Below are 24,238 nucleotides of genomic sequence, written 5' to 3'. Positions count from 1 at the left end.
GAACCCACCATCAGGGCTCTTGGGGGTGGGAGGGTGAGGAGGCAGAAGAACCTCAGAAGTTCCACTTCACAGGCCAACTTCAGTTCCCACAGGCCTGGCTACCAAGCTATGAGCCAATAGGTCAGCTGGGGTCAGGGCCGCACAACAAGGAGATGCCACAGGAAAGAAAGGGGCACTACTGGGTCAGCGGGAGGCCCTGGGGGACACAGCCAGGAGAACCCAGGTGCAGCGGGCTGGTCAGCAGGGGGTATCATGGGGGCTCTGGCCAGACCAGGAGTTACATAAACTCAGCTTCAAGTACAGCCCGTGGCCAGCAGGGACAAGGACCCTGCCGGGAAACCAGAGGACACCACACCCCAGAATCCCAGCGCCTTGCTTCTGCCAGATGTCACATAAGCGGCCCTTGTCTGTCCACACACCTCGACCTCATCTTAGTGGGAGAAGCTGAGGAAGGCAATCTGAAAACCGAACAATCTTCTCTGAGAGAAATGAGCATCACTTAACAGGACAGGCTGTTGGGTCGCATGATGTTTAAAGCAAGTTGAATATTTCACTTTTACTCACTACTCATCAGATACAGGTTGTGGAAAAAGCCAGATTAGTTATATAATGAATAAGTAACTTTCTTTTTTTCTGCACAGATGAATTGAAATGAGAGTGAAATTTTCAAACCCTGTTGCTCAAAAATAGATGACTCTCCCCTGTCCCCACTGAAATGCCAGCTGGCCTGTCCAACTAAAGACAATGACCTGGGCAGAGGACAGGTCCCAGCCTCCCTTAGGTGGTGTGGGACAGGTCGTGGCAGAGCAGGACGGCTCACGCACGAGTCCCCTCTGCAACCTTATCAATACTTTTTTGAGAGAAAGAACAAGGTTTTAATTCTCTTTCCAGGCCTGTCCCATCCAGGGCATTCAGGCTCCTTGTCTTGTCTGCTGTCTCAGAGGCTGTTCGGATTCCTCGTCTTTCCCCCAGGAGGTGGGAATGTTGGGTGTGAATGAAGTGAGGTCCAAGGTCCTACAGGCTGGGTGTCAGAAGGAGGGGCGGGGGTGGAGAGCCACACGTGCAGAAGGCGATACTGCCACCTGCTGGGGCCCTGGGGAGAGGCCACCCAGCTGGGGAACCACGTTCCACTGGCCTCTGAATCTTGCCCTCAAATGATTTGCTTTCTTTTTTTTCCAGAACAGTGTCTCACCTATTCCCTCATCTGGTCATCTGGTTCCCTGGATGGAGCAATATCATTCATCCCATTTTATCGATGAGTAAACTGATACCCAAGTAGAAGCAGAATGTCGTCTGATATCACATGACTGGGGAGGGCTTGAAGGCAACATTTAGTCTTCTGCCTCCTAGCCAAGAGCTGTGTCCTCAAATCAGTGCTCAGACAAGTGTGTCCTGGGAAACGTGAGGGCCCTGTCCCTTTTGAACAAGGTTGAGAGGGCCATCCCCAACATCCAGGGAGATGGTGTGAGGGGAAGGTGGGGCATCTACATCCTCCCGCTGGGACTGAGGCACCAGGCGGGAATGACTCAGGACCTGCCATATGTCCACAGTGACTTTGTTTCCTAAGGAGTCACACACACACATTACCACACAGATCATTTCAGCCACTTCAGTGCCATTTTCTGAAATGGCATAAGAGCAGGCTGGCTGCCAGGGGGGGACCCCTGGCCAATTAACTGGGCTCCTCCATATCCCAGAGGGCCTCCCCCAAACTGGGCCCACCATGGTCCCTGTTCAGAGTTCTCAGTCTTATAGTCTCCCTGATGCCCCAGTCCCTGAATTCCAGGCCTGTTCTGTGGCCTGGTGGGCAGCACTCCCCGAGTCATAGGCTGCCTACCAGAATCGCCCACATTTGGCTCCTCTATGCCCGAGGATCAGGTGACAAGGGTGCCCAGACTGTAACCAGAGTTGGCCCGACCCGTCCCAGGTCCCTAAAGCAGGGTCAGTTCCCCCGGCTCTCCTCCAGCAAGGAGGACACCGGCCCCTCTCAGCCTTTGTCCTGTTGTGAATAACTGCCAAGTGGGGAAACAATGGATGGTTCAGAGCTAGGGCCGGAGTCTGAGCCCAAATGACCTTCAAAGGCACCACCCTTCACTCCATCTTATAACCACATCACTAACGGAAACTTCTCAGAGGTGGCTTAGAGGGAAAACTATGAAGCCATAAAAACACAACTGAAGAAAAAGACTGTTTAACAGATCTCAGGATGGGCAATGACTTCCAGGCAGAGAAGAGATCATATGGGGAAAGACATGACTTAACAAAATGTTGAAACTTCTGTACATCAAAAACAACTAAAAAAAAAAAATCTCAAAATAAAGGCAAGCACACACTTCAGGGGAAGAGTTTTCGACAACCTTTCCACATTTTTCCCACGTATGTCTTTTACTGTCCTTGTTGATTTTCTGTTGGGGGAATTAGGTTGTGCTTTTATATATTAAACAGGAAAACTTTACTTATTTTGAACCCTTTGAATTTTAATACTTTGTATTACCTACTGAATAAAAAAGAAAAAGATGACATTTTAAACATAAATAAAACAAAATATGTTCACTGATTCTATGTGAGCAGTTGATAAATGAAAATTTATAAGTAAAAAAAATTCCTAAGGGCAGCTTCTGCCCCAGCCCTCAGCCCAGAGAGGAGGGAAAGGCAGAATTGTAAAAGTGACTGAGTTTGTCTCCAGCAGCCCCCACCCTCTGCTCCCTGCTTCCCTGTCCCACTTCCAAGCACCCCTCTTTCCCAAAGCCCCCTGCACCCTCCTTCCCTCCCTCTCCTTCCCCACCATCACAGTCTGCTCGCAGATGGGCTTTGCTAAACTCTCGCACTCCGGTGGGCTGAGGAGGTCCCACAGGCTGCCCGCTCAGGGAAGCCTTAAGGAGCAGGAGGAAAACTGTAGCCAGAGGTTGGACATTATTTTATGTTCTGACATCAACGCTGCTGACCGACCCTGCTGGTAAGCAGCTGATACATATCACGACTTGGCACTGGCGTGGGCTCTGAAGACAAGCTGAACGTTTGTCATGGTGGTGATGTTTATTGATGAGAATCTCTAAGTCCTGAGCCCTGGGGTAGAGCCTTGGAAACAAAACAGGTGATAAAAGATCCAGCTCCCAAGGGCCAGCACATTTTCTAGAACATCAGGGGCAGCCAGGGGATGGAAGGAGACCTTTTCTGTGACCTGGCTAAGGATGTCCTGTGGTCAGCAGGAGGCTGACAGGCAGATGACTGGGGGCCATTCCTCCCCCAGCCCAGGCCTTCACATGACCAAAACAGTCTGTCAGATGGGAAAAGTTTATCTTCTCTGCCCAAGCCCCACCCCTGGCACCCACCATAGGGGAGCAAGTCCACTGTTCCCGATGGGTTTTGCACATGCTGGGAGATGATTTGGGCCAGTGTCCCGTTAGTCCCAGGACAGCAGTCCCTGCCCCTCCTCCTGACAGCTGTGCTGGACGGTCACCCTCACTGCCAAGACTCTGCACTGGCCCAAGACTCCTCCTCTCCAGATTTCCAGCCCCTCTGTCCCCTCTCTCCTTGGCTTGCCAGAGTCCACGAAAGGCAGAAAGCTCTGAAAAGGCCCCAGGTTGTCCTGCAGGCTGCAGATAAAATAAGGCTCAGCAGTGGTCCTGTGGCTGGTCCTGCTCTGGCTCCAGCACTGGGGGAGCCTTCTAAGGCAGAGCCACAGTGCCACCTCGTGGTAGGGGGCTATCTGCACAGCTAGGCAGGAGTCAGCCCCCAAACAGACACCTCCTGGGTGCCTCTTCCCTAACTATTTCACTGTCTAGTTGCTGGGGGCTTCCCTACAGCCCAGGAGAGCCCCATCCTTGAAGGCTGAAGGATAGCTGTCAAGCTGAGGTCCCAGTCACATCTATGACGCGCACACCCCCACACACATTGCAAAAACACGTAGGAAAGGGCCTGGGCTTCTGTGTCAGGTGAACTGGGTCACTCCCATCTCCTCTGGTTGCCATATGTCTGCGCTCAGGCAATTACATAACCTCATGAGCCTCAGTGTCCTGTCTCTAAAATGGGAGCAATAAAAATGCTGCTGAGGAACAGATTAGGTAATAATGGCCCTACAGCAGTGGCTGGGCTCACTGCAGGTGTTCAAGAAATAATAGTTCCCTTTCCCTTCTGTCTGGGCTCAGTGCCTGGGAAACCTAGACTGACCCAAAGGCAGGGCCGGAGGATAGTCAACACACAAAGTCTAGGATAGGAAACAGTTTTCTCTCAGCTCCTCCAAGAAGCCATTCCAAGCTGGTCCTCCAACTGCTATTTGCCTCTCTCTGAACACCTCCAGTTGAAGGTGACTGACCGGCCTGGTTAACCAGGGACTGAGGGACCTTGGGTGCTAAAAACTGAGGGACCTTGGGTGAGGTCAGCCTGGATGCATTGGCCACCCAGTCCTTACCTTTCCTCGGAGTCCAGTTCTAGGATATCACAGAATCGTTGGCGATAGCTCAGGACTGTGCCTTGTAACACTCCCCAGGTGATTCTTACCAACACCAAGTCACTGCCCAAACAGACCACCCTCTGTGTGTATTTTCTCATCAGCTTCTGGTGGGAACATACTCTTCAACTAGATGGGAAGCCACCTGAGGCATGGAATACTCAGTAACCACACCTTGGCTCCTGAATCTACAAAGTAAACCAGCAGCAACGGGGCCCTTGTTCTTTGCTCAGCTTTAATGCTTGCGTCCACCTGTTGTTTCTCTATTATCTTCCATTCATTCATTCATTCATTCATTCATTCATTCATTCATTCATTCTTTGTTGAGTGCCTACTGGCTTGGCACAGGAGGAATTAATATCCTAAGGTTGAGAGATAAGCAATTGCCACTTATATAAACACAATAATTTTAGATAGTAGTAAATACTACTATCCTATATTCAAAGGCATCTCTGAGGCGGTGATATTTGACTAAGCCCTGGAGGCTTGGGAGCCAGCCCCCTAAGTTTGGGTGAAGATGTTCAAGGAGAAGGAACAGCCACTGCAAAGGCCCCAAGGCAAAAACAAGGAACAGAAAGATGAGAGTGGCTGGGGCATATTAAGTGGGGACAGAGTGACAGAGCTGAGGTTGTAGAGGTGGGCAGGGGCCAGTGCAGATATGTGGGGCCTTCTGCACCACCGCAGGCCCGTGCATTTTATTCTGTATGCAATGGGAAGCTGTCAATGGTTTTAAGCAAGGAAATGACAGGATCTGATTTATGTTATTAAAGGCTCATTTGGCCTTCTGGGAGAGGGACGAGAAGTGGAAGCAGGAAGTCAGTTAAGAGGCTACCACAGAGTCCAAGCAGGAGATGACAGAATCTGCAGGAGGGAAGAGCAGGGTTCAGGATACACCATGGGGGAGACACGGGACTTGCTGATGGATTAGGTACATGGGGGAGAAGAGGGGTCATTGAAGGCTGCCACCTAAATTTTTCACTTAAAATCTAGGTGAATGGATCATCTGTGGGCTGGGAAAGACTAGGGGAGAAGCAGGTATGGGGGGGGGGATCAAGTGTTGTGCTTTTGGATGAGTCATTCAAGTGGAGATGCCAAGCGTGCTGATGGAGAGGGCTGGGCTTTGTACAAAGGCACAAGGAAGTACCTACTAACTGTATCCCCGGGCCAGTTTAATAGTATGAATGACTGGATGCTGCCTTTTCTTTCTGAAAGGAATTCTCAAAAGAAATTTGAAAAATCAGTCATCAATGTAAAATGATGTTTTGTACAATAACAACTATGCCAGTCAAGACCCTTTTTGGTTACAAGTGAGAAGTCCAAGTCTATCTGGCCAATGCAAAGGGGCATTTTTTTAGCTTGAACATTCAAACTACAGAAAGAGAACTGATGAAGCTAGTCTTAAGAATCAGAGACCCTAACATTTTCAGGCCTCTTTATCCCTGTCCCTGCTACACATTAAATGTAGCCTTCATTCTCCCAGGCCAAATAGCTCAACTAGAAAGATAGATTATCTGCTGGGAGCTGCAGGAAGCTCTGGATTTATACTTTTTATGTTTCTAAACAAAAAGAAAAAAGGACTCTTTGCAGATGGCTCAAAATAGAAACATCCCATGGAAGGACTCTGATTGGTTTGTTCTGAGTCACATGCCCATCTCTGAAAGCGGGGACCAGAGCTGGGAAGATAGCAACAAAATCTACTGTACAATGTCTCTTTCTGAAACAAGGACTAAGAATCTTAGAGCTAAAACAGACCTCAGAAGCCTCCCAACCTCCCCAACCAATGCACGATTCTCTTCTACTACATCCCAGCTTCTGCTCCATCACTTTTAAAAATGGGAAACACGCTGTTTCACCAGTCAACCCATCCCATTTCTCAACAGTGATAATCATTTAAAAAATAAACTTGCTTCCTTGTCATCATCACCCACAGGCTCTGCTTCTAGGTTCACATCCTTTCCTCTAGGTCAACACTGAATATGTCTACTCCTTTCATGAATATCTGAAAGCAGGTCATATATCCCCCTTCAGACCACTCTTCTCCAGGATCCACACTCTTTGCAGCTTCAACTGTAGTCATCATGGGTGGCTTATTGTTACAGGAACTAAGAGGGGCATCAGGTTCCCTGGATCATTTAGGTCAGGGTTGTCAAGGACTTTGTGGGGAAAGGCAGGGAGGCAACCTAAGGCAGAAAAGATCCTCACCCCACCCCACCCCCAGGTTTTCCCACAGCCCAAACTCTACCCCAGTTGCCTGCCTTTGCTCCCAAGGGACCAGCCAGCCAGCAGGGCGCATAGAAACAAAGAGAATTCAGTTTTACAGTTTCAGTTAAAACAAAGAAGAAAATAGATAGGAGAAGATAAAAATAAATTTAGAAGAGAAAGTTGAAAGAAGCAAAGAAATGCATGAAAAGACTAGATGCAGAGGGAAAGTCGTAATGAAAGTGTTAAAGAGACAGAATCTACTCATTAACAAGAGTTTTTAAAAGAATAAAATGGTTAAAAGGGAACATAATTTTTTAAAAGACAAGAGTAATTTGGGAAATATGCAGATAATAAGATAACTGGTTAAGTAAAGTTAAAAGATTTTTTTTTAATGACTAAACACTATAAGACTAAAAAAATAAAACAGAAATGGGTTAAGCTGAAGGCAGCAGGAGAGAGTCCAAGGGCCAGAAGTACCAGGCAGGGCTGAGTGTGGAATCTCGTGGGCTTTTTCTAAGCTTGGGGTTCTCTTCAGGGCATCCCTGTGAACTGGGCTCCTCAGCCAGCCATGTCTTAGGTCAGAGCCTCCATCAAGTGCCCCTTCCTTAAATATGCGCTGGGGAAAGGCACTTAGTGGGGCCTCCCCTGCAAGTGGAGGACAGGGGCATGCCCCGTCTAGCATCAGTCAGCCCAGGCCCTTCAACCACTGCTCTTTTTTTTTTTTTAATCCCTCCCCACCCTTGTCCCCGGCTTTCCCTTTTGGTAACCATAAGTTTGTTTTCTATGTCTGTGAGTCTACTTGTGTTTTGTAAATAAGTTCACTTGTATTAGATTTTTAGATTCCACATGTGACATCATATGATAGCTGTCCAACCATTACTCTTACGATGTGAATTCTAGAGGCCTCACACTCATGGATTATCACATCAAAAACTCTCTTTAAAGATGATTTTGCACATCTGGAAAATTTTATATATATAATATATGTTACATAGTTGATGGATATGTTATATATAACCTTATGTATTATAATACATTATATTTTATATATAATACAAATTGCTAAATACATAATTATACAGTTTTTATAGATATCCATCCCTCAGACCAGCAATCCCATGTGTAGAATCTATCTCAAAGATAGACTAGCAAAATATTCAAAACAGTGTGAACAAATCTCTTCATTGCAGCACCATCTACAAAACCAGAAGACTGAAAACAACCCAAACATTCATGAGCAGAGGACTGAAAATAAACAGTGGGACACCCACAGGCATAGAGCACTATGCAGCTGTGATAAGGAGTGAGGAAGCCTTCTAGCTGCAACTTTGAAATAATCTTCAGAATATACTGTTAGTGAAATCAGCAAGGAAGAGCAGCGCTTTTGAAGAAGGAAACGAAGTGGAATACAAAGATAAGTGTGAATTTCCTTATATTTTTTAAGATAAACAAAGGAAAGACAAATCAAAAGTGTAATTTTTAAATTATTACTTATACAGAGAAAGAGGAAACAGGATTAGAGGACAAGGTTAGAAGCTAGACTTCTCTGAATAAACCTGCTTTATAGTTTTAACTTTGGAAGCATGTAAATATTTTAGATAAATAAAAAGAAAAAAGGAATCTCTAAAAATGTAAAACAAACTAAATCAAACAGCATTCACTGTGTATCAAGTTGATAACATAGCCATACACAGAAAAATTACTTTGGCTTTAAAACACAATAATTTATATACTGCATTTTGAATACAAACTAAGGATAAAAGGAATCACAAAAGAATTTTAAACTGTAAACAATAATCTTACTATTAGAAATAATTTTTTCTAGAAATAATATTGATACTATTTTGAAACTATTCTGTGTGTGTGTGGTAGGATAAAGCAAATAAATGATTAAGTAATTATTTAAGAGTTGTAAAGAACTAATATTTTTAGAGCAAGAGAAAAAGAATTCAAATATAAATTATTGGGAGAGGGATAAATTGGGAGTTCGGGATTTGCAGATACAAACTACTATATATAAAATAAATAAACAAAGTCCTACTGTATAGCACAGGGAACTATATTCAATATCTTGTAACAGCCTATAATGAAAAAGAATATGAAAATGTATATACACACACACACACACACACACACACACATATATATATACAATTGAATCAGTATGCTATACACCAGAAACTAACACATTATATAAATCAACTATACTTCAATAAAACATATATATATATATAATTGAAGGACATAATTTTTTTAATCTTACATTTGAATTGGAAATATCACTATAAACTCAGACTTTATTTTTCTTTTTTAATGCATTTCCTAGTTCTGATCACTAAAAAGGCTTGGAAATATGACAACTATAGAGTAGCAGCAGTAAGCAGCTCTAGCACACAGATTGTGTTCTCCTAAATAACATTTCCCAGCAAAAAGAACCAGGCTCTTAAGAGAAATGGCCAATTCCAGGACTGAAGGAAGACAAGTACAAAACACATTTTGAAATACCTTGTCATGAGGGGAACAAGAAGACTATCACAGATCTAAGATTATATCAAAAAGATCCAGGAGTCAAGTTAACGAGACTTCGCGTGGCCATACATGGGACAAATCAAGCATCAACAAAGGTAACAGTCCTAAACGTTTACACAGCCAGTAACAGAGCTTCCAACAGCATGAAGGAGAAAAAGGGAGAACTAAAAGGAGAAACAGAAAAACCCATCATTGTTGGTTATTTTCACACCCTTCTCTCAAGGATAGACAGAGTGCGTAAGCAGAAAAATCAAAGACATAGAAGACTTGAACAACCCTATAGACCAACTTGATGTAACTGACATGCTCCCCAACAACAGCATAGTACATATTCTCTTCAAATGCATCACAATCAAATGAAAAGCAGGAAAACAGTAAAGAAAATCAATAAAACCAAAAACTAGATATTTTAAAAGATAAATAAAAGTGAAAAACATCTTCTCAGACTTATCAGGAAAAAAAAAGAGAAAAGACACAAATTACCAATATCAGAAATCAGAGGGTATACCACTACAGATCCTAAAGACAAGAAGGGAATATTATGAATAACTTTATGCCAACAAATTTAATGAAATAGGCAAATTTCTTGAAAGATACAAAATACCAAAGTGCACTCAAGGATAAATAGATAAACTGAATAACTCCCATACCTATTAATGAAATGGAATTTACAAAAACAAAAACACAACACAACCCTTCTCACAAAGAAAACAGCAGGCCCAGTGTTTCACTAGTGAATTCTACCAAATATTTAAGGAAGAAATAATATAAGAGTTATACACTGAAAACTACAAAACATTGCTTAAAGAAATTAAAGGCCTAAGTAAGTGGAGCTATGTACCTTGTTTATGCAATCAGAAGACTTAATATTGTTAAGGAGGCAATTCTTCTCAAATTGATCAATAAATTCAACAGATTCTTGTCAAAATTCCAAGATGCTTCCATAGAAATTGGCAAGCTGACTCTAAAGTTGACATGGAAATATATATATTCACATATATACATTTATATATTTATGTAATTATAGTAATCAGCACAGTGTGGTGTTTTGGCATAACACTACACTGACATGCAGGTCAATAGAACAGAATGAGAGTCCAGCAAAAGACCAACACATCTATCATCAACTCCTTTTTGACAAGGTGTCAAGGCAATTCAATCAGGAAAGGATTCAAAGGATTTAATCATTTCAACAAATGCAAAAATTAACTCCTAAATAAGAACTAAAACATAAAATAAATTCTTGATGACTTCGGGTTAGGCAAAGATTTCTTTTACATAACACCAAAAGTACCATCCATAATAGAAAAAAATGGATAAACTGAATTTTATCAAAATTTCAAATAAAAATTTGCTTATCAAAAGACACCATTAAGAAAATGAAAACTCAAGCCACTAACTGGGAGGAATTATTTATAAAACATATCCAACAAAGTAATTATATCTAGAATATACAAAAACTCTTACAACTCAATCCTAAAAAGACAAACAACCCAATAAAAAAATAGGCGAAAGATCTGAACGGGTAATTCACTAAAGAGATATATGAACATCTAACAAGCACTAAAAAAGCTACTTAACATCATTAATGCAGTTCATTGCATGTCAACTATACCTCAAAAAAAGCTGTAAAGTAAAAAACAAATTGGTCACCTTCGGGAATTGCTAGAGCCTCAACTCATTATTCTAAAGATGAGTAGTAAAAGGAAAAGGGTCAAGCAATATTATTTAGTCTTTTCTATGTGAATTGTGCTTTAGGAAAACCAGTCGATGGGGAAAAGGAGGGTTTTTTTAGAATCATAGTCATATATACAGAAGGAATTACACAATTTAAAAACCCACTATTGGGTAATCCTAAATAAAATAACAAATATAGACAAAGAACATCAACAGCTGCTAAAACCATTAGGTTAGAGAATGATGCGGCATTTTATAATGGATGGCTTCATGATGACCACATCTGAAATCACCAATAAAATTAACACCAGTAAAAGTGGAACAACCAGACATTATGTACTTTCCCTTGTGCTGCAACAGTTCACAGTACCCCCTAGAATATATTTTTGCAAAAAAAATTTTTTGATTCTTAATATTATCAAGCTTCTAAATTTAACTGTCAGGAGGGGACTGAAGAATTGTTAAAGGATGCTCTGAGGATGCAACTCTTCAAATTCTATGAGAAATTCTACAGATTAGCAAATAAATATCATAAAAGGGAGTGGAGAGAGAGTAGTATTCAAATATATGTGAACTGGTATAAATGAAAAGAGATTTAAAAGATATATTGATCAAAGGCAATGTGTGGACCTTGTTTGGTTCTTGATTCAAACAAACCAAGTGTAAAAATATCTCTCAGAGATAAGTGTGGAAATTTGAACGGAGACTAGGTGTTAGACGATGCAGAGGCACAATGATTCATCTTGTTAGGTGTAATAATGACACTGTGGTTATGCTCTTCTAAAAAGTGGTCACCCGATGGATATACATACTGAGGTATTTGCAAGTTAAATTAAACTATATCTGGGATTTCCTTTAAAATATTCCAGTGACAGTGCTAGCCTAGGGGAGAATGTTGTGGGAGCGAGACAAATGAAATAAAGTTGACAATTCTTGAAAGTAGTGATGGACGGATTCACAGGGGTTAAATATACTGTTTTCTCTACTTGGGGTATGCTTGAAATTCTCCATAATAAAAAACTGGGGTTCTGTTTTGTTGAATTTTAAATGGGCTGTGTTCATACAGGTCACAGCCCTCAGGCTGTGTTCTGACCTATTGAGAGTTCAACAGGAGTATTCCACACACTCAGTGTCTGTAGGTCACAAATGAGAGCAATGAGTCAGGGGTTAAGAAAACAGCTGGTACCCACCTCTGTGTTGGGGATTAATGGAGGACCATGGCAAATGGAAGATCACATGCCCATCCAAAGGGAGAAGCCAATGGGAATTTGGGAATGAGAGCCCCAGATGGCCAAGTCTTTTGATTCTTCATTAGAAACTTGAACTCTAGGCATTTCAGTAAAATCTACCAAGACGTAGGCAAATGATTAAAAAAAATGTTTAAATATTTTGCAAGTCAGTACTAGAAAGCCAAACAAAACCTGTTTGGAAGCTAGATTTGTTCCACAGGCTGCCGTTTTGTGGTCTCTGACACACACCATGTAATGCATTATACAGTAATGCGTTAATAATTGCTTGACATTCTTAGCAGTTGGGTCACACGGCCAGGACAGCTGAGGCTGCACACATCTGAAATCCCCAGATCCTTTACATGCAAACAGCTGTCAAGTCAGGCATTCCCCACACTGAACTCTGCACTGAACACAGGTTCCAATTATCTCTATCAAATTGCATCTTATCATTTGTCTCTGGATTGGCTCTACCATCAAATTCTACTGAATTTGCACTCCCTTCCAGCTTTGTATCATGCAATTTTAATAAGCCTGTCTTCATCCAAGCCATCTACAAAGCTAATGCCAACCTGTGTATAAGTTCAATGGATTTCAATTGAGTGGGTGAGGCATCTCTCCTGTTAGACACCGACAGCTGTTCAGCTATAACTTCAACCTACCTTCTGAGCTCATCAACCTCGTGTTTACCCATCTTCCTCCTTGAAGCCACCATACATTGTGTACAGGCCTAATCCACTAGTTTTGTGGAGATAAGAATGCCACCTCCTGACACCTGTACATGTAGTACTTTATAGTTTTTATAGCAGTTTCCCATAATTTTCTGATCTGATCTTTATTAACTACCATGACCTTTAAAAATCCAATCAATATCACATTAAGATTTTGGCTTACAAATCTGCCAGTGGTCTGTATGTTTGTTTGTAATCCACTAAGAACCACCCATTTGGGGATTTCTAGATTAATCAGCAAGGGCAACTAATTGAGCTTCCTTCCTTCTCACTTCACCATCTCACCAGTAAAACAGTTCCCAAAACCACCACCATTCCACTAATAACCAATAGGGATAGAACAATACTTAAGAGGAAGAATGTTCTAACCATGAGAGCTGACAGAAAATGGAATGCATTGCCTTGTGAAGAAATGACATTTTAATACTAGAACTTTTCAAATAGGAGCTAGGGTTTGGAAGAAGGGTTTCCAACATGAATAGGAGGTTGGGCAAAATGATCTTTCATTCATTTATTTCTGTCTACGTAGGGAACCTGCTCAGCTCTCAGAAGTAGCTGACCAGTTCTTGCAGTGAGTAAACTCTGAAGGTTAAAAGAATGCACTTGGCAAGTGTGATTGTTTTTATGCTTTGTACATTTTAAAAGGAATTTCCTTTTTAAAAAAAAACATGCAATTTTACTAACATTTGGCAACTCTACTAAACTGTTAACACTAGTTACAGTGAAGCTTTAAAAAATTAACATAGGTCTTATGAAAATGCTTTCCATCATTAAAATTAATTAATCCCCTTATAAAAAGCAGTTTTTGGCATTTTTTAAAATGCCAATCTTTTCTCCATTGTTCAAAAATGGACAGAATCCATAAAATGGAATATTATTCAGCCATAAACAGATATGAAGTATTGATACAGAGTAGGACGTGGATGAATCTTGAAAACATTAGGCTAACTGAAAGAAGCCAGTCACAAAAGACCACGTATTATGATTCCATTCACATGAAAGTCCAGACTATGGAAATGTAGAGACAGAAAGTGGATTAGTGGTTATTTAGCAGTGGGATGGGGTGATAGCTAAAGGATACAGGGTTTCCTACTGAGCTGAAGAAAATGTTCTAAAATTGACTGTGGTGATGGTCGCACATATCTGTGAATATACTAAAATCCATTGAATTGTACACTTTAAATGGGTGAATTGTAGGGTATATGAGTTATATCTTGATAAAGCTGGGTGTTTTTTTTTTAATTAAGCAAATTTTTTGGATAGATATTTGTTTCCAGTCTGGCTAGATTTCTAAAGAGGAGCACTCACCATCTGCTGAGGAGCTTGTGAGTGAAAGGCCCTGGTCCAGCGAGAACGGGCAGCCAGGTTAGATGAGGCGGGCGGACTGCCTCCCATTTCAGTTGGCGTGGGGCTCCTCATCCGAATCTGGGGCTGGGGTTAGAAGCCGAGGAGACAGACAAGAGCTTCACCCTCCACCCACTTCCTCTGAGCTTTCTAGGTCTTTCTTCTCACCATTCCTGGCAGAATTTCCATCCCAGGAGTTACTACTAGCACGTCCATGACAACAGCTGAAACCACTCTTCCGGGAGAACGCGTCTGGGAGGCCTCTCAGCCCCAACTAAGCTCGTTCCCTACTTCGCGCCACCTCCTGGGGCCATGGGGCACCCCCCTACCCCTTGGAAAAGCGGCCCCGTGCCTCCGAGGCGTGTTCGCGTGCTGGGACACTTCAAAAACCAGCTGGCAGATTTCCCGCTCCACGGCAGGGCTTCTGAACCTGGGCTGTGTGGCAGGCATGAAAGGGCACCCGGGGCTCGGACATCCCAGAAAACGTCTGTTCTCTGGTCCGCCCGCGAATTCCACCACTCCGGACCGACGCCGGGGAGAAGGGGCCCAGGTGGGGGCGGGTAAACTCCCGGGCCCTTCTCCCGAACTCTGCAAATCCGCCCAGGGAGGCCTGGAGGCCTGGGTGGGGGAGAAAGACCCGCAATTAAGGGGCTCTAAGGGGGGGGGGGGGGGCATGACTAGTTAGTAGTTAAAAGGGAGGGGAGGCACTGCTCTGGGCCTCAGGCCCCAACTCTCAGGAGTGGCCGCCGGGCTCCGGCACCACCACGCAGCGCTCACCGCGCCGCACCCGGCCCTGGGTGAGGAGCAGCGGCCCGGAACCTGACCTCGTCCTGGGACCTCCCGTCCGCATCCCCGGTACCATGACCCGGGACCGGGTGCTGTTAAAGGAAATGCCTAGGAAGAGGGAGCAACAGGTAAAAGTCCGGGTTCGAAAGGCTGGATGGTGCGCGGGAAACAAGTAGCTTGGAAAGCGAGTAACAGGCGTCAATGCGAGCGGCTTCCTGCCTGCGGCGGAGCAGGACGTGCACGCAGAGCGGTCAGAAACAGGAACTGAGAAGGCTAAACAGGGACTGACTCATTCCCTAGGGCAATTAAATAAAAAGGGCGTGCGGGTACCCAAAAGGGTCATGCTCCAGGTGAGGCTCGAACTCACAACCTCGGCATTGCTCTGCATGTACTGCTGTATAAGTACCGCGCGCTAACCGATTGCGCCACTGGAGCTCCGCTTACCCCGCCTCGCGATGGCTCTATCAGGGTTCACTCAGGGCCTGTGCGGGCCTCCGCGGAGCATGCGCACCCGCGGCTCGCGGCTCTCGGCTCGGCGGGAAAGAGCCGGGCCCCGAGACCCCGCAGCTTCCGCTCCAGCGGCCCCCGGCGGAGTGAACGCGGGAAGGCTGCGAGGGTCTCCCTCCAGGATGGAGGGACGGATAGGCTAGAACTTGAAGAGAGAGCAACCCGTCTCTCCAACCGCAGAGGAGCCCCCGGCGCTGCGGCCTGAAACCACCTCCGCGTCGTCCGTGGAGCTTCGCCTCCCGGGAGCGGGCCCCGCGAGGAGCAGGACTAGCGCAAGAGCTGGGCTGCGGCCGGCGGGCGGGCCTTGTTGCGAGGGGTGGGGCCGAGCGGGGCGGCCTCGGCCCCGGGGCCGCAGATGCCCCCGGCGGCCGCCCTGCCCCCTGGTGACCAGTGAGCGGGAGGACCCCACCCCCACGGCCGCGCCCGCGCCTCCTGGCTAGTCGGCGCGAGCGGGAAAACCCCTGAGTGAGCGAAGCCCGCGCTTTCCCGCAGGGCACCCTGGGAGCGCCTGGGCGGAGGTGGCGATCGAGCTTCCAACACCCGACTGGGCGGGGATTTAACCCTCAGACCCTCGTCGTGCCCCGAAGGCTTTCTGCCGCCCCGTCTTCCATCCCGAGCGGGGTGCGCGGGCACCCAGGCTGAAGAAGTGTCCCCGAAATCGTGCCAAGCCATGGGCATTCTGGCCTTCAACAGACAGAAGGCTAAGCTCCACGTGTTTCGTTGGGCCACAACATATATGTTTTAATTTTAAAGCGAATTCCTAATATTTAAAATCAAGAGGTCTCATACAAATAACTCGATGTCCAGAAAGTGGAACCACTGTACCCAGGGCTGAATTTTGACTGTCCTGTGCCCTAGGCACGCACTTTTGTTTTCGTGGGCCCTTACTCCATCCAAAAAAAATTTTTTTAATTATATTTTGCTACTGCAAAACAAAGAAAAATATAATCCAGACTGGATTTATTGTTAGATTCATTCTATTTTTTTCTTCTAATTCCAATTTTTTTTTAATGTAAACATTTTTGAGGGCTCTAGAAACTGTGCCTACTGTCTCTAATTGATAACTCCGCTAGAAACCTGCATCCCTCTGGGAGGGTATCTTCAGCTAGCTCCACCCCCTCTCTCTTCCTCAGGGGTCGTCCCATTCGATTGTCTCCTGGGCCTCTGTTGGCATGTTGGACACCCTGTTTAGTGACCTCTGCTTTCCTGGGAAAGCCAGAAGGGCAAACAGTAGGACACTATGGCAATAGATTGGGGGATCCAGCATGAGTAAGTGATGGGGGCAGAAAAAAGATCATGTATAATCGCCTTGATGGTGGCTTGCCCACAGTAACAGGTTGTGTTAGGGTGATGAGTGTCGAGCAGTAGGATTGTAGAAAACCTTGAAATTGGAGCAGAAGAGAGTAGAGTGATCAGGCAGCTGATGAGAAGACAGGCACAGGTTCTGTGTAAGGCAGGGGCCTCCCGAAGGTGGTGTTTTCAGGAAGTTCAATGCCATGTGCAGACTGGGTTACATACCCAGAGAGAGGAGGTAGGTGAGTCTCTCCAGATGGTTTTGTAAACTTTGAGGGATGCATATGCAGAGCAAGAGCTCAGAAAGGAGATGATCAGCATGCCTGCAAGATCCCATCAGGCAAGCACCAGGCAGGTGGTGGGATGCAGAGCTGTGTAAAACATGCCAGGATTAGGACTCCTGGGAGCATGCGTAGGCAAGTCTACAGTAAATCAAGGGCAGCAGAGAGTGAAGCTTTGAAATAAGTCCCTCCCAGAAGATGGAACAGGCAGTAAAGGTAAATGCATGATTTGCCCTCAGGTGGGAATAATTTCCCCCCCTCAATTGAAAGGAGTTAATTTCCTAAAAAAACAAGAAAGTTGCGGACTCATACACAGTGTCTTCTCAAATCCAGTAGCATTTACACTGTCTGCTCTTTCTCCCTCCTGAGTCCTTCAGGTGAAATCCATCTGATGAACCATGAGCAAAGATGGCCCTGGTGGTCTGGCTTCCATTCTCACTCCCCCTTTGATGGACCTACTCCTTCAATGGTTCAACAGATATTGACTGATCCACGGCTGCATAGGAGGGGAAGGCAGCCCATGATACAACCTTTGGGAATTAAAATAGCTTAGTCCCCAAGGAGACTGGGGCTCTAAAGGAGGAAGGAGTGAGAGGAATGCTGAACCCAGAGGGAGAGTGTCAGAACCCCTGCTACCAGACAGATTTTTCAGCAAAAAGAAGTGTCCTGAGACCTTCAAATCACTTAACCTTATACATACTGACCCTAAAGAGCAATGAACTAAGAGCCTGAATTGTGGCCCTCCCTGGCTGTGTGACCTTAAGGAAGTCTCCTACCCTTTCATGGCCTCAATTTCCTCATTTATAAACTGATGGATCTAGACCAGATAAGAACTTCCCAGCCTACCTTGACTGGAGAATTCTTTTTGTCATGTAGACCCTTGCCAACACTTTGAGATTATTTAATTATTTGATAATTTGTGTGATGTGTAATGAAGTAGTGATTTTTAAAATGAAACTTATTTTAGGGATGTGTACAATGTTAAAATAATCTTGAGTAATACCCATAATCTAGTAAGACTAGTCTCAATCTTTTCCCATTCACCATGCTATGCAAAATGTTTAATTTACTTTAATTATGTAATGGAAAAGTATGCTTTGTTAACAAATAACTTTTAAAAGAATATATCATATTTGGTCTTAGGACAAATGTATATTAAAATGTATGAAATTTAATGACTCATTGTAGCATCAAAAATAGACAAAAACTGCTTTCCTAAATAAATGTTTAGAATTTATGCTTCTTGCACTTTAAAAAAGGGTTTATTTTTATTACTTTCATGTTTTTGTGTCTAAATGATGATATAAAACAGAAGGGTTCTGGCTGCTATATGCAAGCACCATTCTGCAAATAACATGAAGTGGGTTTGGCTAGTCTTAATTCCTAATAATGAAGGCCAAATTGGACATAATTATCACTATATTTTCTGTTTCTGGTTTTTGTCCTGACATACAAGATAAACATTTTGATCAGCCAAATGCAATTTGCATGTCTAGTGAATGAAGATCATCTTGAGCCAGATTTGTAGAATTTTCATCTTATGGTCTTCATTTCAGCAAACTTTTCATATTTTATATTTTCAGTCAGCATTCCATTATGGCTATACATGAAGCAGAATATGACTCTAACAAGTTGCTGTAGAGGAGTCAAAACCCACTTTGGACCCACCTGAGCAGCTGAGTTACACACACACATCTGGTGTGCAGGGACTGCTGCAGGTGCTGTTCAACAGGCATTCAGAGGCTCCTGAAGTCATACCATGTTCATGGGGCAAGAAGGTGTCTGAAGAATTATTTTAATTATTATTTATCTAAGTAGAAATTGAAACGATGCCCTGCCACCTGTAACAGCAAGGACCATCTTGAATGTCTTTCAGAACCCCTGGGATTTGGCAGCGTCTAAGATCCCTTCCTGTCCTAATAGTCCATGAGCCTCACCAGCATCATGTGGGGAAATGACCCTTTACTTTCCCTTAGGAGGAGGAAGAGTTGTGGGTCTGAAGTGTGATGCAGATTTGAAGCCATTGCACGTGAGTGGAGCATGATGATAATTTGGGGAAGCACACATTACCTTCACTCAGGGCTGAAGCTGAAATGTAGGCATGGTGAGAGCCTGTCAGAAGAAAAAAAAATTTTAAAGATTGGTAACACCCAATGTTGGAAATCGTGTGGGGAAATGGACACTATTCAATATTGTTTTGTTCAGGTTTTTTTGAAGATAGTTTAGCAGAATCTATCAGATATATGTCCTTTGACCCAGCAGTTCCACTTCTATTGAGACACTTACACCTGTGAACAAATATACCATATTTCATCAAATCGAAGGTGCCCTAACCTGTAAATGAACCATTATATTATGCAGCATTAAGAAAGAAAAGATGCTGCCATTTTAACTCTAATACTGTGCTTTCATATCAGACTTTTTATTTTATACCTATTAAAAGAACTCTTTTAGACAGACTGAGACGTCCATTTTTAAAACCATGTATTACTCTTGAGAACTAGTGCTTTCTGCTCGGCTTCTCCGCCACTTCGTCTCTTCCACCTACAAACCCGCCAACGCGTCAAGGAGGATTGCCGCTCAGGCTGCCGCGCTCGTCTGGGTGCACTTCTCTTCTCCCTGAATCGTGGCCCTCGGCACCTAGGCTGCCTTGGTAGCTCTTCAAGCAAAATTGTGTGTGTGTGTTTATTGTGTTTCTAGCTACTATCGGTGGGAGTAGTTTGAAAGAAAATGATACATTAGGAGTTAGTGTGACCACATACTCCATCCTCCAAACGGGCATTTCTGAGAGCGAAAGGGGGTGTCATTAATAATCCTGGGTGGATAAGCATGACTGTGACTGTCGCAGACATCCAGGAGCCCAGGGCTGCCCTGACCATAGCCCTCTTCATACCACTATAAATACATAAAACACAAACAGGAAAGAGTCCTGCTACATTTTGTTTAATTATGAGAACGTAGATGGGGTGTGTGCCAGTTGTTAACTTAGTGCTTCTCTACTCCACAAACACCCGTCTCCACCCTGCTCTGTGACCCTGCAGCCAGCGCCACAGTCGGGCCTTGTCTATGGAAGGTGCCAGAGGAAGCCTGAAGGGCCGTCTCTTCCTCATCTCAGCGCTTTTTTTCCTGCTCCTACAGCACAGCTGCCAGTGGGCGGCTTCCAGTCAGATTTTGCCATCACCCAGCACACAGTTTCCTGCTTGCCAACCCCAGCCTGCAGCAGCTCAGCAAACTTCTCTGCCGTGCAGTGGGCTACCTCCACGCCCCCACCAGTGAGTTCTGAGTCTCAGCTTTGGCGAGGAGGGAGGGCCTTTTCCAAGTTTATCCTTCTGTGGGTTTTCTGTGTCATCTCTGGAGGTAGTGGCTGCTCCTTTTATCCGTTATTTCTGTATCCTTTAGAATTCCGTTTACCCCTCTTGGTAGTTAATCCCCGTTTGCTAATTAACAGTTCTTTAAACTGAATCTTCCCTGTTCAGATTACTGGTGTGCTTTCTGCCTCCTGACTGGATCCTGGCTGGATCCCAATTCTTTCTTTCACTTGTCATATGAGAACAAAATCTTTCAAAGAATAGGGAGAACATGGTGGTGCTCAGTGGGTAAAAATAACGCACTTACATAGAGCTTACTGTGTGTCACACAGTGTTCTAAGAACTTTACACCCTATTAACTAATTTAATGCTCATGCTAACCATATGTAGTAAGCAGTAGTATTCTTTTCTTTCACAGATGAGGAAACTGAGGCACGGTGAGGTTACCCAAGTAAGTGGTAGAGCCAGGATTCAAATACAGATTATGTGACTTAAGAGTCCCTGCTCTCAACACTCCACAGAGAAGGAGACCCATGAGAACTGTGCCTCTCAGGGGTCACCCTTAAGAGAGACACTAATCAGGGCTCACAGAGACCCCCTGTGATGATGGCCAAAGAGTTGTAACTTGAAATATGGGAAAGACCAGACAGAACTAGGGCCACTAGAGAGATGAAAACTGGGATCCAGGTATGCTGGGGCATCCAAATAAATGCCAAAAGCCCTCCTGCTGAGAAGATGGGCTGGTTCCTCTGTCAGTTCTGGCAACAGCTGACTCCAGACTACTGGACCAGGTGCAGGATGGCAGGTCTTAGGGACTAAGCACAGGTGGTGATGGGGTCTTCCCTTTGAGAGGAGGAAGAGTCTTAGCAGAGGCAGCTGTGGAACTCTGAGGTTTCAGTAAAACCCAGGGCTGTCCTTATGTAAAAAATTTGGGATGAATAGGAAAGCTCACCCTGTGGGGTTGAAGAAAGATAAAGAACTGGAGTAAAACAACCTTTGTTCCTATCTCTGTTTGTCCAACAACTGACTGAGTGGCTTCAGTAATACTGCTTTACACATATACATCACAGCTGGTTAGCCATTCTCCTATTAATGGACATCCTGGGTTATTTCCTGTTTGAAGCTATTGTAAACAAAGCGGCTAAGAGCACTCTTGTACAAGTCCTTTTGTTTTCATTTATTTTCAGTAAATACAGGAGTGGAATTGCTGGGTCATAATGTAGGTTTATATAGTTTTTTTTAAGCCTTTTTTTATGGAGGTACTGGGAAATTGAACCCAGGACTTCAAGCATGCTAAGAACATGCTCTACCACTGAGCTATACCTTCACTGCCCCCAAAGCATTTTTAAATTGTAGTAAAATATACATAACATAAAGTTTACCATTTTAACCATTTTAAGTGTACAATTCACTAGCATTAAGTACATTTACATTGTTGTGCAACTATCCCCACTATTCATCTCCAGAACTTTTTTATCATCCCAAACTGAAAATCTGTACCCATTAAACCATAACTCTCCATACCCCTTCCCTCAGCCCCTAATAACCACTATTCTTTCTGTCTCTATAAATTGGACTATTCTAGGTACCTCATATAAGTGGAATCATACAGCATTTATCCTTTTATGTCTGGCTTATTTCAATTAGCCATAATGTTTTCAAGGTTTAACCATGTTACAGCATATATCAAATTTTCATTCATTTTCTACTGTATGTGTATACCACACCTTGTTTATCCACTTATCAGTCAATAGACATTTAGGTTGCTTTCATCTTTTGGTTATTGTGAATAATGTTGTTATGAAGATGGGTACACAAATACCTGTTCAAGTTCCTGCTTTCTCTTCTTTTGGGTGTATACCCAAAAGTGGAATTGCTGGATCATATGGTAATTGTTTAATTTTTTGAGGAACCACCATACTGTGTTTCACAATAGCTGTGCCATTTTACATTCCCACCAGTTACACACAAGGATTCTCTTTACCAACACTTGTTTTCTGTTTGTTTGGGTTGTTTGTTTGTTTATGGTAATATTCATCCTAATGAGTGTGAAGTGGTATCTCATTGTGGTTTTGATTTGCATTTCCTTAAAAATTAGTGATGTTGAGCATCTTTCCATGTGCTTGTTGACCATTTATGTATCTTCTTTGGAGGAATTTCTATTCAAATACTTCACCCATTTTTTAATTAAGTTGTTTGGTTTTTTTATTGTTGAGTTTTATGAGTTCTTTATGTATTCTGAATATTAATCCATTACTAGATATATTATGTATAAATATTCTCTCCCATTTTGTGGGTTGCCTTTTCACTCTGTTGATAGTGTCCTTTGATACACAAAAGTTTTTAATTTTGATGAAGTTCTATGTTTAGTTTTACAAGAAACTGCCAGACCCTTATAAGTAGTTGTGTCATGTTGTACTCCCACCAGCAATGCTAAGCATGTCAACATTTGGTGTTGGCATTCTTTTTAATTTTAGCCATTCTACTGGGTGTGTAATAGTACCTCATTGTAGATGTAATGTGTTCCCCTGATGACTAATGGCATTGAGCATTTTTTGATGTGCTTATTGGCTATTTGTAAATATTTGTGAAATGTTTGTTCAAATCTTTCGCCCATCATTTTGTTGGTTTTTTTCAGTTTGTTTTGTTTTTTGGGGTTTTAATCATTTTTTTAAGTTGTAGGAGTGGCCGATATTTCTCCATTTCCTCATCTATAGGTAGCAGATGTGAATTCCTCCATGACACCTGGGCTACAAGAAATGCCCAGCTCAGCCACTGTCCACCATGAGTCCAGAAGTGCCCTGGACTTGTAAGAGCTCACATATGTCCACTACCGCCCAAGGCATATAGGATCCATGCCAGGAAAAATGAGGGGGATGCCACAGGAGGTGGGGTGGGAGGAGCAGTGAGGAGTGTCTAACACAGAGTGATTTGAAGGGAGGTAGCAGTCAGTGGCCCCTGGCAAAGCGGGGAGAGGACCAGCGAGCTGCAGAATATTGTCTGCATGGGAGGAAGGAGGGAGGAGGGGAGCAGGGGAGAGCCCATTAGCCCTGGAGCCAGAAAAAATGGAAATGTAGCAGATATATAAGCCAAGCTGAAAGCTCTAAGCAGAACTAGTCTGTGAATGTCTCCCTGAGGACTGTCCTCCTGTGAGGTAACAGGGAGACAGAAACTTCCTCCTCTTTTGCAGAGAACCATGAAAAGCTGACAGTGACCCTGGTGCAGATGGAGGGCTTTCCCTCCACTGCCCTGCCTTGCCCTGTCCAGTAGGTTCTTAGCTGTGGTTGCAGGCTCCATCCAAGGGCCAACACTCAATTTCGATCACATTCTAGAGAGGCAGTACCTTGGAGGGTCAACCCCTTTTATTATTTAATGCCCCAATCTTAGACCCTAACCCTCCCTTGACCCCTCAGGGAACCAGCCCTGGGATGAAGAGGTTGCTGCAGATAGCAGATCTCAGGAATGGAAAGAACCAGAGTCTGTGATGACACCACTAGGTTACAGGCTCATTCTCCCTCTGGGTATCCAGTTACATAGTCTAACCTTCTATTGGTTAAGCTACTGTTTAACTAGGGTCTCTGTTATTTGTGCCCATGAGCATCCTGATAAACTGGGAAATAAATAATTTGTGTAACACAACAGGATAAACTAATAGAAATTATAGAAATTACATTCTAAGCAGAGAATACACATTCACAAAAATTGACCCTAGACTAAGCTGTAAAGGAAATCTTAATACATCCCCCCACCCCAAAATAATACACTGACCATCTTCACTCATCACAGTTCAGTAAAATCAGACACAAAAAACAAAACAGAATGATAGCCAAGCAAAAAACCTCAAACCAACCATATGTCTAGAAAATTTAAAACAGACTTGTAAATAATTCAAGTTAAAGAG

The 24,238-nt window shown here is 43.7% G+C and overlaps 1 long non-coding RNA gene and 1 other non-coding gene across 6 annotated transcripts in view; both read right to left on the bottom strand.

The window, feature by feature from the left end:
* LOC116668959 overlaps positions 1-17,400 on the bottom strand; it is a 199,235-nt gene extending 181,835 nt beyond the window's left edge. For 4 of the 5 annotated variants that reach the window (XR_004326281.1, XR_004326280.1, XR_004326282.1 and 1 more), the window contains exons 1-2: positions 15,393-17,400; positions 14,127-14,249 (exon numbers count right to left, since the gene is read on the bottom strand). This is a non-coding gene — a long non-coding RNA (uncharacterized LOC116668959). The remainder of the gene's footprint in view (positions 1-14,126; positions 14,250-15,392) is intronic. The other variant, XR_004326284.1, reaches the window with a different exon arrangement.
* On the bottom strand, positions 15,291-15,383 carry TRNAI-UAU. The gene is given in 2 exon segments: positions 15,291-15,326; positions 15,346-15,383. It is a non-coding gene; the product is annotated as a tRNA-Ile (tRNA).
* Positions 17,401-24,238: the final 6,838 nt, after the last annotated feature.

This window comes from Camelus ferus, chromosome 15 (genome assembly GCF_009834535.1).
Source record: "Camelus ferus isolate YT-003-E chromosome 15, BCGSAC_Cfer_1.0, whole genome shotgun sequence".
NCBI classification, from domain to species: Eukaryota; Metazoa; Chordata; class Mammalia; order Artiodactyla; family Camelidae; genus Camelus; species Camelus ferus.
The sequence above is the reverse complement of the archived record's forward strand: the minus strand, read 5'-3'. Positions and strand labels throughout refer to the sequence as shown.